Raw genomic sequence first — 12,365 nt, 5'->3', positions numbered from 1 at the left:
CTACACATGACTGTGCAAGAAACACTAAGGTGAACTGGCAGTCCATTCGTCTTATCACTTTTGGGTAGGCTTGAGCCATTATTAGTTATTACTTTCATCCATGTTAGTGTTTTTACCACTATCACTCTAATTCAGTTACTTCATTTCCTGTAGTCCATTATTCAACTAATTTTATCTAATTCTCTGAACACCTCCATGTTCATAGATCAGCCAGTCATGAAATAGCTGCCAACCAAATCGTCAGGGAAATCACTCCAAGCCCTCTAAAATCAGGCTCCACTTAGCTGCTGGGCAGACTCCCCTAATGGGACTACCACCTTCGCTAAAGTCCAGGATATTTATGATCCTTGGTTGCATTAAACAAAGAGGTTCCTAAGAGCAACTGTGCTAATGATTTTACACAGGACAATGCATACTGTCTAACTGTAATGGCAAACACCTGAGAGAAACACCATGAAAATTATAAATGTGGGCATTGGCCACAATTATTTTTTCAACACTATTGTTAACTGTGAGCTCTTGCTGTGCAAGGCAGTTGCTAAGCAAGGACTACCTGTAATTGCTATTGTGTCTTATTGCTAGGATTTTAAATTAGTTTTTTAGATATTCTGTCTGTTTCGAAACTGACAATGTCTGGTAATTAGTGATAATTCCAAATGCTGACTGTGTATTTAACAGACTAGTTAGGAACCAGCTAATCAGATTACCAATAATTTATAGAAAGGCAATATAACCGTGAATGAATTAGATCAGTGATGGCGAACCTTTTAGAGACCGAGTGCCCAAACTGCAACCCAAAACCCACTTATTTATTGCAAAGTGCCAGGGCTGCATCAGCATTGTGGTGCCCTCAGGGGGACAGGGAAGCACCTCTGAGTGCCGCCTCTGGCATCAAAAACCAGGGGTGCAAAAATGGGCCATTGTGCTGCAAGGTGCAAAAACGGCCGCCGCCACACTGTGGGGTGCAGATACAAGGCGCTGCACCACGCAAGAACAGGGCAGGGCTGGTGAGCATCACGCAGGCATTAGCTCTGCCCCATTTGCAGTGCATGCGTGCTCATGGCCCTGTGCGAGCATGCACTCATGTAAAATGCTTTCCCCCTCCCTTTTCTTCAAGTCCATCAATTGACAATGGTTGGTGATCTCTGCTCTACCACCTCCACTTGAGCTTGCTAGTCGGCCGCTTTGCCTTTGTGCTGGGCGGGGCTCCTGCTCCGGGCAGCAGTGGCAGCCTGATGGACCTGCTGTTGGAGGCGGTGGCGCATGTGCCAACAGAGAGGGCTCCGAGTGCCGCCTCCGGCATGCGTGCCATAGGTTCGCCACCATTGAATTAGATCATAGCTACCTATTTTCAGTTAAGAAAAGTATCCAGAGTAACAGTCATGTTACTCTCAACTCCAACTGCAGGGAGACTGCAGTAATGTAAAACAAGGAACTGCAACTACATTCGCACAGCAGACAAACCAACAGTTTATTTAACAACAGCAATTCAGTAATATGAAAATAATTACTTTCAACAAAACATCTAATAAAGTTGCTGGTCCCAGATGATTGCAGAAATGAACAGCCAGACACAATTAATATCTGACAGAAATTATTTCCTTCCAATTTAACGAAGCCAAAAATCTTGACATGAAATCAGAATGGCCCTAGTGAAACTGGAGCAATCTTGATAATATTTTTATGCTTATGATTACATCCCAAACTGTGAAAGTACTTAAAATTGTAATAGATGGCAAGTACTACGTGGTTAAAATAATATTTAAATGCATATCATTTGATTTTGACAGCTTGCTAATTTAAAGTAAATAGAAAACAAATAAAAACACGAAAATCTTAATGCCTATATATTAGACCTCCACAAGTACAAGGAATGGTATCTTGATAAAATATGAGATAAAATATGAAAAGACACACAGAAGTTGACCATACTAACAGCAGCTATGTTGGAAGAAAAAGTAACCTGTGTGAACGTAGAGATAAGGCTAATGATAAGCTTACCGGTAATAAGATATTTTGCCAAAAAGATGTGTTGGTTTGCAAACATGAGAAGTGAAGGTAATTAATACCAGAATGAACCAGTGTTGACATTCCATTCCAGACAAGTACTACCACATCAATTATGGGCACAAAGCATCCAAGAAGACATAATAAACTGTGCAACAACGTATTGCCATTGGCTTTCATTTCTATGGTAGAGAGGAATATACTGGCCATTCAGTATTCTTACATCTGCACCAGTGGGCAAATTCCCTCACAGACTGTACTATTTTCAACATTGTTGAATAAGAACAAATATACAGGAAAATCACAATTTATAACTTTGGTTCTTATTTATGTGCATACCTTATAAAAAATTGCAAGGAAAGAAACATGTCTATTATAAGTTATGCCTTATTGGTGTTAAAGTGACAGTAGGAAAAAGGAATGGGAATTCCTGCACAGAATGAACATAAGTGGGAGGGCAAGGATACAAAGACGTATTTTATTGCAGTTCTGTTCAGATATTAGTGTTGATTCGCCTACCCTAAACTTGCACTGTAATGATACAAGGGCAGGAGTGGTTTTGTGGCTAATCCCTCAAATAGTATATTACATTTGCTCAGGCACCATGGGAAAAGATGTACTATGTGCAAGATTGGTGAGAATTATTAAATAATTTCTAGTTAACAGAGGAAATGACATTGTTATAGTAAGTCTTCCTTCCCCTCCCCGCAGGAATTCAACACAGTTATAACACTTTTGCCATTTCTCTAATTTATCTCAAAAAACTTAGTGAATAAAGTTAATCTGAGTACAAACAACTAAGCTAAGATCACTTGGTAAGCATGAACGAATAAATTTTGATCTCCCACTGATAGTCCACCATTACTTTGGGAAATTTCAAAAATTATTTTTCTGTGAATATTCTGGATTTTTAGTATTTTTATTAAGACCAGATTTATTTTATTAATTAAAACATTAAATGTAATTATATTTCTGATGTGATTATAAAATAACTGTTTGATTATAAAGCAGCTGACAAATTAGAGCAGTGGTTCTCAACCTGTGGGTCGGGACCCCATTTGGGGTCGAACGACCATTTCACGGGGGTCGCCAAACAAGGCTGTCCGCCATTTTTTTCCCCTTTTCTTTGGCCACGCCCCTGGCACCCGGTGATGTATAAGTGGTTGGGGGTCACCACAACATGGAGAACTATATTATGGGGTCGTGGCATTAGAAAGGTTGAGAACCACTGAATTAGAGGAAAGAAGAAAATTTGTAAATAGGAAAGTTGACATAAAAATGATTATTACAGATGATTACTTGCCACAGAAACTAACAATATCAACATTTACTTTTTTAAAACTTTTAAGAATAGCAAGTACCAGAAAATGAAAAAAATTGACTTTTCATTTGTTATTTCACAGAACAAAATATTTTATTACCATAGCTTTTACATTTTTCATACCTTTGAAACATGAAGTTAATTTGCCAGAAAATATAGGCCTTCCCCACATCTACTTTTGTGTTTAAATTTTATCATTTTCTATTTATATTTTTCTATTTGTTTTATTTATTTAATGTGCAGTCCTTGGCACTCTCTGAGCTTGTTGTTTTCTTGCAGGACATTTCATTACCAAACTATTCAGTGTTAGTAGGGTGTGAGTTTTGCTCTGATTTTATACACTAGTAGCTTGGTTTTGGCTTGTCAGTTTTGGTTGGAATGGTCTTAGTAATTCCTTGATTGGGCTGTTGTTTCCTGTCAGTTTGTTTGGCAGTTTCTTGATTGGGATATTGTTTGCTTCTTGATTGTTGGTCTAATGTTTCTCTTGGTGTTAATATCTGCTCATCTGTGTTGTTTGCTGGTGAGAGGTGTTTTGATATTTTTACTTTTTGTTTATTTTTTGGCTTTTTGATTGTCTCTTTTAAATGGTATGTATGTATGTATGTATGTATGTATGTATGTATGTATACTGAGGGCTAGGCTTCCAGAAATTCTCCAGCATTTGGGAACTTGGCTTGTTCTTGGATGCTTAGTTTCCCAGTTGAAATTATATGATTTCCAAATCTAAGATACACTTACATGCACAGAATAGAATTACATTGGTTAGTAGAACAAGGAATGTAAAGCACATAGCTTTGTCACCCAAATTAATAGAGATTTGCTATCTTTGTTTGTTAGTCCATGATGTATAGTGAACCTCCAGTTATGAGACAGTTAAACAAAATTAAGTAACTTCACAGGTTCGTCACTGTGGAAATGTACATTAAGCAAGATGGCTGCTAATATAGCAATGCATGAAGAATAGATCGGTATAGATGGGTTATAAACAAACTGAATTCTGACACTGCAGTTATAATTATGATACTAAAACTTAATTATTAAAACTATCATTAACCGAATAATCCCTTCTCTACAAATATACCACATTGGTAAGTCTTACTTTTTCAGAATGTAAGTTTTAATTAAATTAAACATCACCTTTCAGATCTAGCAGCCTGATTGCAGATGAAGACAACAGATAACTAATTATTCATAATATAATTGCAATGGAAAACATTTTCAAGCACTGACAATGTAAAAAGCTCTCTTTTATTGTTCACCCATGGTAAACACTGAAGGTTAACTGGTATCTTTGAACCATGGTATCAGCTACTTGGGATGACTGCATCATTTAGTTCCTTGCAAAATAAATATAGCTCTATCTTGTCTTATTGCTAGAATGAGGCAGTATGACAATGTATGCTTTGCAGAAATTTAATAAACAGATTATAATAGCTGTTATCCTAGTCATCCATAATTTAATTTGTCAGTGCATGATATTACAGCAATCATCAGAGAAATTATGAGGAGGTTGCATCAAAGCTGGCATAAACTATGAATCTTGCTCATATAAAAGTCATGAAAACTAACCACTTAGAAAACATTAAGTCAACTAATAGTTCAGGCCAAAATATTATTCCATAGATCTCCCATTCTTAAAAAAAGGCAGCTTTTTCTGCTTCCTATTTAATGATGCTGGTTACTGGTTATGATTAATGCAGTGAAAAGTCTGAGTAGTTTTAGCACAAGAGTAAAGAAAGCATGATAGCCAGTTTTGGTGTATTGGTTAAGACATCAAGCTACTATGAGTTCAAGCCCTGCCTTAGGCACAAAGCCTTGGGCCAGTAACTTTCTCTCAGTCCTAGGAAGAAGGCAACGGAAACTACTTACGAAAAAATCTGGCCAAGAAAATTGCAGGGGACTAGTCCAGGCAATTTCTGAGAATTATAGTTCGTACATGGGACAAAGAAAACAACTGCACGCATCAATTACTCCCTGAATATGTAGTTAAGGCAGACTTTGAGAGTTGGATAGGGCCCTGGGACAGATTTTGCCACTTGTGTCTAAAAACTATCAGAAGAATAAATTATGTATAAAAACAGATCTATAACACGCGCAATAGGGATCCCACATAAGATCTTATAAGCATTGGATCTCTCTAGTGAGTTTAACCACTGCACTGCATTGTAATCCTTACAAATTATTCAAAATACTTGTTACGTACTGTTTATATCCAAGTTCAATATTTCCTGCAAAACTAAACGAACTTTCTAAAGTTACATGAAACTGGTCCAACCAGCGTGGAGAGTTCTGTAGCTTCGATAATACTATAGAAATAATTTCAAAAAATAAACACGGAAACAAGGAGACATAATACTAAACAAACTCAGTAGATTTTAGTATAGTTAAGTAAAGAAGCCTCATTGCTTTTCGTCCCGCTGTTCATTATTCGTTCTGCAAGTTGCATATTGTTGGTCAAGAACCCAAATGATCCTTGCCCATCTTTCCACGGAGCCCCGAAATGTACTTGGGTAATACTGTATTACTGACAAACAATAAGCACGGAGTTTGTTTTTTTAAGAGTCAGTCAAGAGTTTTGAACCGTTTGTGCCATCGCCCGTCATTTCCCGATGCTCGGCCATGTGGCATCGCTGTTTTCGACGAAGAGTCCTCGTTTGAAGGGCTGCTGCTCGCCCTAAATTCAACAAGTCCCCTACTCTCGGTCTCCCTGCGCTGGAGGAACGCGCGAACTCTCCCTAGTGGAGAACCAGCGGCAGTTCCCGTCTCTTTTCCGGTGCGAAGCGCGCGCGCGCGCATTCACAGCCCTACTCCCGCTCGCACCAGCAGACAGGCTGGCCGCACGCGCTCTCCTTTCTCTCGTGCATTTCCTAAAGTAGGAGGAAAGCCAGCTTCTCCGAGTCCTCCGTCTGCAAAACTGGGGAATGCTTCAAAGTGAACAGCTCTTGGAGTCAGGTTTGAAACCGGGATTGCCGAAAACGGGAGCCCCGCCGCCGCTGCTCCCCTCCTCTTCTCCGCCTTTCTCCCTATAACAGCCTCCCGCCCTCATTTTATTTTTTTAATCAGATCTGAGATCTCATTGGTGGGAGTTCAATAAATGAGGACATTTCCAGGATTGCGTGGCTTCTGCTGTTACTCTGGCACTGAATTGCCTCCGCGACTCACGAATGCATTAATGTTGGACTGCGAAATCTAATGAGGAAGAAGGAAAAAAGCAGGCGTTGATAGTGGTTGGGGTCTACGGAAAGATTTTTTCCTCTTTTTTTTTTTTAAATCTCCTTGGTGTTATCTTGCAGCAGATGCTCTTGCGAGAGTGGATCGTTCCTCTGCAAGCTTGCAGAAGTGAGCTGATAGAGATGCATCATCGCAAAGGAACTGCACTGACCTTTACTTATTTCTAAGGAAACGCTGTAAGGTAAGCAACCTTGCGCTGCAAATCAGCCGAAATTCTGGGAAAACTGCAGACACTGCCCCCAGATTCCCCAAGGATCAGAGTGCCTGACAAGCCTCAACATCATGCTGGAATGAGGCTTCGGGAGAATAGTGAGTTACCATGGCTGCCTAATTAAAACTTCGCAGGGAGAGAAGTATGAGCATGCATATACGAGACGCGTAACATTTCAAGGGGGGAGGGCGGAGGAGACAGAAAGCGGTTTGTTATGCAATAGGACGTGGCTCCCCTACATTCATCGGTTGCACCTTACAAGTTTCACGGGAAATGAGCGGGGGTGCGGAGAGCTAAGGGAATACTACTTCACATGGCCTCGAATTGCACTCTTCTAGAAAAAAATGCCCATAAATTGGGTGACTGACTATTCACTCCCCGAAGTACGGAGGCGGTCGGGTTGCTGCTTTTCCCGGGCGTAGATTTTGCAACTAATCTCTCCGCTGGTTCTGAAGATTTTCGTCGCCGCCGCCGCCGCCGTTACTACTACTCGTTTTTCGTCCAGAAATGAGACCGTAGTGAGATCCGCCCTTCGGGCTGCATGATCACGGAGACTATCCCGAGTAAATAAACGTGCCGCTAAGTTGGAGTGCGGTAGAGAACTTCCCACAGAAAGACACACCGCGGACCTCCGTGATGCGATTATCTAGGCTTTGAAGCTGGAGGTGTATGAGGAGAACCGCTCTCCGAAAAGAACGAAACCTTTGTTCCTCCTCCCCCTTTAAAGCCCACTAAGCCAGGTAACCCCATTCATATGAAGCAGGTACGGAAAAGAGGGCAAAAAGCTCGGATCGGGATCCAAAGCTCCAGCGGCCAGCTCGCGGGGACCTTGCGTCCTGCTGCCTCATGCTACCAGGGAGGGGGGAGGTGTCCGCCTTGCGTCTTTAGCACACGAAAATCCTCTCCTGTGACCTCGGCTTCGCCACTTAATAAAATGCTACAGCGAGCTCCAATAATAACTGGGCGCAAAGATTGCAGCTAGAGAGCCTGGCTTTGGAGGACAGGGATAGAAAAGGCTGGAGAGTTCAAATGCAAGCTTCAGACCGTCTTTGGAAAGCCCTGGAACAAAATGCTGTGGTTCTCTGAACGTGCTTCCAAAGATCCTGTCCCAAAGGAGCAGCAGCAGTCTCTCCTCGTACTGCAAATCTAGAGCAGGCAGTGGAGTGGTATAATTTCGACCTTGCCGGTTGAAATAGGTTAGATTTGACAGGCACAGAGGGGATTATTTAACTCATTAGTAGCTGGAAAAGAGATTAGAAGATCATTCCATTGCATCCCAATTTTGGAAAGTAAATGCATGTAGTAAAATAACGTTAAGACATATACAAACAATGATACAAAGAATTGTCCATGTGTTCCTTACCTTTCTGCATTCTGAAGCTCATACCTGTCATATGTTCTTGATCCCTGATTCTGAACATATGTAGGTTGGGATCAAGATTATGGATGAAAATTTACTAGGCAAGCATCACATGATGTGGCCATTCCATCATTATGCATATACTAATAATTTCACTAAGTTTTTAATAGAGATGTTAAACTAGAAAGATAAAACTAATAGCTGCATGTATGTGTGTGCGCACACATGCGCCCATGTGTACATAAAATATTTCCATGTTTCAGGTAGATGAGTGTCTATTACTAAAGTTTACAATAAAATTTAGTTTTTGTTATATTTATGTTCAGTTTATAAGCAGCAAAAATGAATTTAGCAATAGATTAATCTTACTAGGTGGATAACAGCATTTTTCAACAATATCTGCACAATTTTCTCTTAAAGTGTTTTTAATCAGTTCATGTGTTTAATTTTGAATTTATATTATTTATATCACATCATGAATTTTAAATATATTTATAGTGGGTTAATTATAGTTTCAAATGAATGCTGCAAAGTTATTTTATCTAAAATATTTGAACAGTAAACTATTAACAATAGAATTATGTGAGCCACCATGAAGTGTGAAAGAATTGCTACTACATATGAAAAAAAAAGAAAGTGGAACTGTTTTTTAAATTAATTCCTCCACCCAAAGAAATTTAGGACTGAGAAATAAAGTACATAGTGTTGTTACTTTTATATCAAATACAACAAAGCAATCCTAAAGATATATTCACAATAAATCCTATTGAATTCAAGGGGGCTTTATTCCAAACACTGGATAAAGAATTGCAGCCTAATTTAAAAAGTTCTTAAATATGCCTTGAGTCAGAAGCAAGCAACTATAACCACTAATAGAAAACCAGCCACCCTTAACATAATGCTGTCCAGATGTGATAGGATTAATATTCAAACTTCTAATCAACATGGAGAGGAACAGTTTAGAGAAAACTTAAACTAAAAGAAGGGATTTTTCTCTTAGAAACAATTGTAGTATCCAGTATTAACACATATGCACAGAACTTTATAAAAGACCAGAAAAACTGAAAAAATAAGTTTTTTTCTATATACTTTATATAACTTGAAAATAATAGTATAACTGAAAAAATACAAAATAATAGTTTTAATGAGCCGAGGTGGCGTAGCAGTTAGAGTGCAGTACTGCAGGCCACTTTAGCTGACTGTGTTCAGAAGGTCAGCGGTTCAAATCTCACCGGCTCAAGGTTGACTCAGCCTTCCATCCTTCCGAGGTAGGTAAAATGAGGACCCAGATTGTTGGGGGCAATGTGTATGTATGTATGTATGTATGTATGTATGTATGTATGTATGTATGTGTATATATATATATATATATATATATATATATATATATATACACATACACACACACACACACACATACATACATATATATATACATTGCTTACTGGTGTACACCGCTTAGAGAGTGCTTGCACTTAAAGCGGTATATAAGTCTCATAAAATAAATAAATAAATAAATAAATATATATGATTCTGTCCCTAAACTTTACAGAATGCAATCAAACTTTTAAACTCAATGTATTTGACTCTTTAATTCGCAATATTAGATGAAGGAACTATAGTGACATTGCCTGACCAATATGCTAGACTGCCAGATTGCATTGCCAAAGATGTTCTATAGTTCTGAAATTACTTTCTAGTTTTCATTTATAAACGATGCTTCTGTGGGGCTCTGTGGATCTTGCCCTTAATGGTATTAAATGACAAATCCCAAGTTTAAGGGTCACTTTGTTAGAATTGATTAATAATAACATAATCACTCTTATCATTATTGATGCTGCTGTTTTGGCATTTATCAGATTTCTTTTTCCTAAGGCATATCTGCATTTGCAACTTGAGGAAGATTTTCAGGCTGCATTATATATAAAAAACATACTGCTAATGAATATCCTTTTAAAATGCTAATGTTTTATAAACAAGTTATGAACATAACATAAAAATGTTTAATAGACACATTCGTTTTGTGTGCAAAATACTTTCCCCTTTATTAATCTCACTGAGATTAAGACATGTAACTGGATATGTTCATATCCTTCTGCATACATTTTACTGTTCAGTCAGTTAAGAGTGCAGTTGGTTAATATCTAATCCATTAAACACAGTTTACATCACTGCATGTGACATCACCAGTGAAGTAGAACATACCCAAATGATTTGGACTAATAACTAATAAAACTAATAAAATTTTGCCACATCACTTGAAAATAGTTTTTGAACAAATGATTGAAGGCAGCATATGATGCAGTTGACACTGCATTAAATGATGAGTCAGGTAGCATGCTTTTCCTTTAAAATTTAAAAATAGTTATATAAAACACGGTAATTCTGTTTGTTTCTTGCTGGGTTATTATGACTCTAGTTCATGCGATGACTTCATCACAAATGTGTATCATTGAAAAAAATGGACAGCTCAGTAAACTCAACTGTTTTCAGGACACAATTCTCAAAGAGAATTCTATATAAATTAGCTTCACAGTTCAACTGTAAAGTTTCAAACAGATTTATGTCAAGACACTGTCAGCGTGAATAATTACAGCATAGGGTTTAACATTTTTAGATAACCTCATTCATGAATCATTACAAGTGATTAATGCTCCAGTGTACATTCATGAATAATTTAATTCACAGAAACGGGGGCTAAGGGCATAACAAAAATTCAAAGACTACAGTAATCTACATGTAGTCTTGGGTATTCAAGAAAATACAGAAGACTATACAAACCAGATTTTTATATCTTCAACAGACGACCCAATGTACTAGTTTCAAGATAGTAAGTGCTTGGCTTTTCCCCCAAACATTTTGCAGCTTACAATTTTTAAAATTGTTTTATAAACTGTGGCATTTGAGTTCCATTTACTTTTAGTTCTGCAGGCCAACCAAATTATTGGCAGAGTGAATTTATAAAATGCAGGAAGACAGATACGATATATAAGATGGAACCTTAAGTTCTATGTGAGCAGCTAGAACAATTACAAAGAGAAAAACAATCTCAAAACTGTAGTACTATCAATTAAAGTATTTAACTAGGACAGAGTGTACAGTAATTGTACGATAGCATTGTTATTCCCCTCCACTTCTATTTTCCTATCTTTCAAACTCTGTCCCTTATGCAGCAAAGCTGGGAAGTTGGGCAAGTAAAGAGATAAGGCCATGCCTGTTTCTGCGTAGTTAAATATTCTGAATAGGATTTAGGACTATGCCAACATAGTTGCAGTGGTAACCATCAATTTAGATAATTTTTAAGTAAGGGATTAAGCCAAAATGCAATATAAATTAAATCAATACATTTATAGAGGATAAAGACTATCAGACTACTAGTTTGTATGGTTCGGTTATCTCTGATATCAGATTAATATGCATGAATGAATTTTCAGTACCAGGTGTGTTCATATATTTGTCAATTTTTCACTATTTTTTCATAGCCATAAAGGGAGCAGAAGGCACGATTAGATTTGTCCTTCATCTGATCCTGCACAGCTTTTCTTAGCCTGTTTTCACTGCATCTCACTTACATATTTGATGGTTCTTTGGCATCAGGTTAGGGAAGACTGACCATAATGTTCCTTTTAAATAAATGTACTGTCTCAAAATGTTTACATTAGGAAATGCAGGAATGTTACTAAAGTAGTTATATAACAGTCTATAATTTTATTTATTTATGTACTTTCACATTGCACAGAAACTCATGGTAGTATACGTTTCTTTCAGCATAAGTTGCATTTTTCCACCACGTGGAAAAAATCTTTGACATTTAATTCTATATTCAGGTCATTTAGTGAGTTATTTAGTTCATAGTGAGTTATTTCAAACAAAATATGTCTACAGTAAAATATATAAAACTGCTATTGCATATAAATTTTTATTAGAAGACACATGGCACAGTTGTTGTGTTTTTGCAACACAGCTAAGTTACTATTTCCCAAGAATTGATAATGTGTTGATGACAGAGTTCAAGTTGAACACTATATCCTTCCCTAATCTTCAAATCCTTTTTCCTTTGCCAAATACCTGGGAAGTAGCATCATAACTCATGTACAAAGAACAAGTTATAACTAAGATTCAAATGCTATGCTGATTTTATCTCTTCTATATTCATATTTTGCTATTACCTGAATCCTGTTTTTGTTTTGATCTAAACAGCATTATTTGCCCTGAGTGAAAACAGTACACTTTTC

The 12,365-nt window shown here is 37.6% G+C and overlaps 2 protein-coding genes across 6 annotated transcripts in view; one reads left to right on the top strand and one right to left on the bottom strand.

The window, feature by feature from the left end:
- Positions 1-12,365, bottom strand: part of DOCK1 (dedicator of cytokinesis 1) — a 450,137-nt gene that overhangs the window by 207,458 nt on the left and 230,314 nt on the right. The gene's annotated exons all lie outside the window — the stretch shown is intronic.
- Positions 4,399-12,365, top strand: part of INSYN2A (inhibitory synaptic factor 2A) — a 57,799-nt gene continuing 49,832 nt past the window's right edge. Inside the window, exon 1 of one of the 3 annotated variants that reach the window (XM_039345403.1) lies at positions 4,399-6,740. The gene's annotated coding sequence lies outside the window, so the exon portion shown is untranslated. The other 2 variants (XM_039345238.1, XM_039345316.1) reach the window with 2 other exon arrangements.

The sequence above is a fragment of the Crotalus tigris genome, unplaced genomic scaffold, assembly GCF_016545835.1.
Source record: "Crotalus tigris isolate CLP2741 ecotype Arizona unplaced genomic scaffold, ASM1654583v1 scf7180000017536.10889498, whole genome shotgun sequence".
NCBI lineage: Eukaryota > Metazoa > Chordata > Lepidosauria > Squamata > Viperidae > Crotalus > Crotalus tigris.
This window is presented reverse-complemented; position numbering and strand designations above follow the sequence as displayed.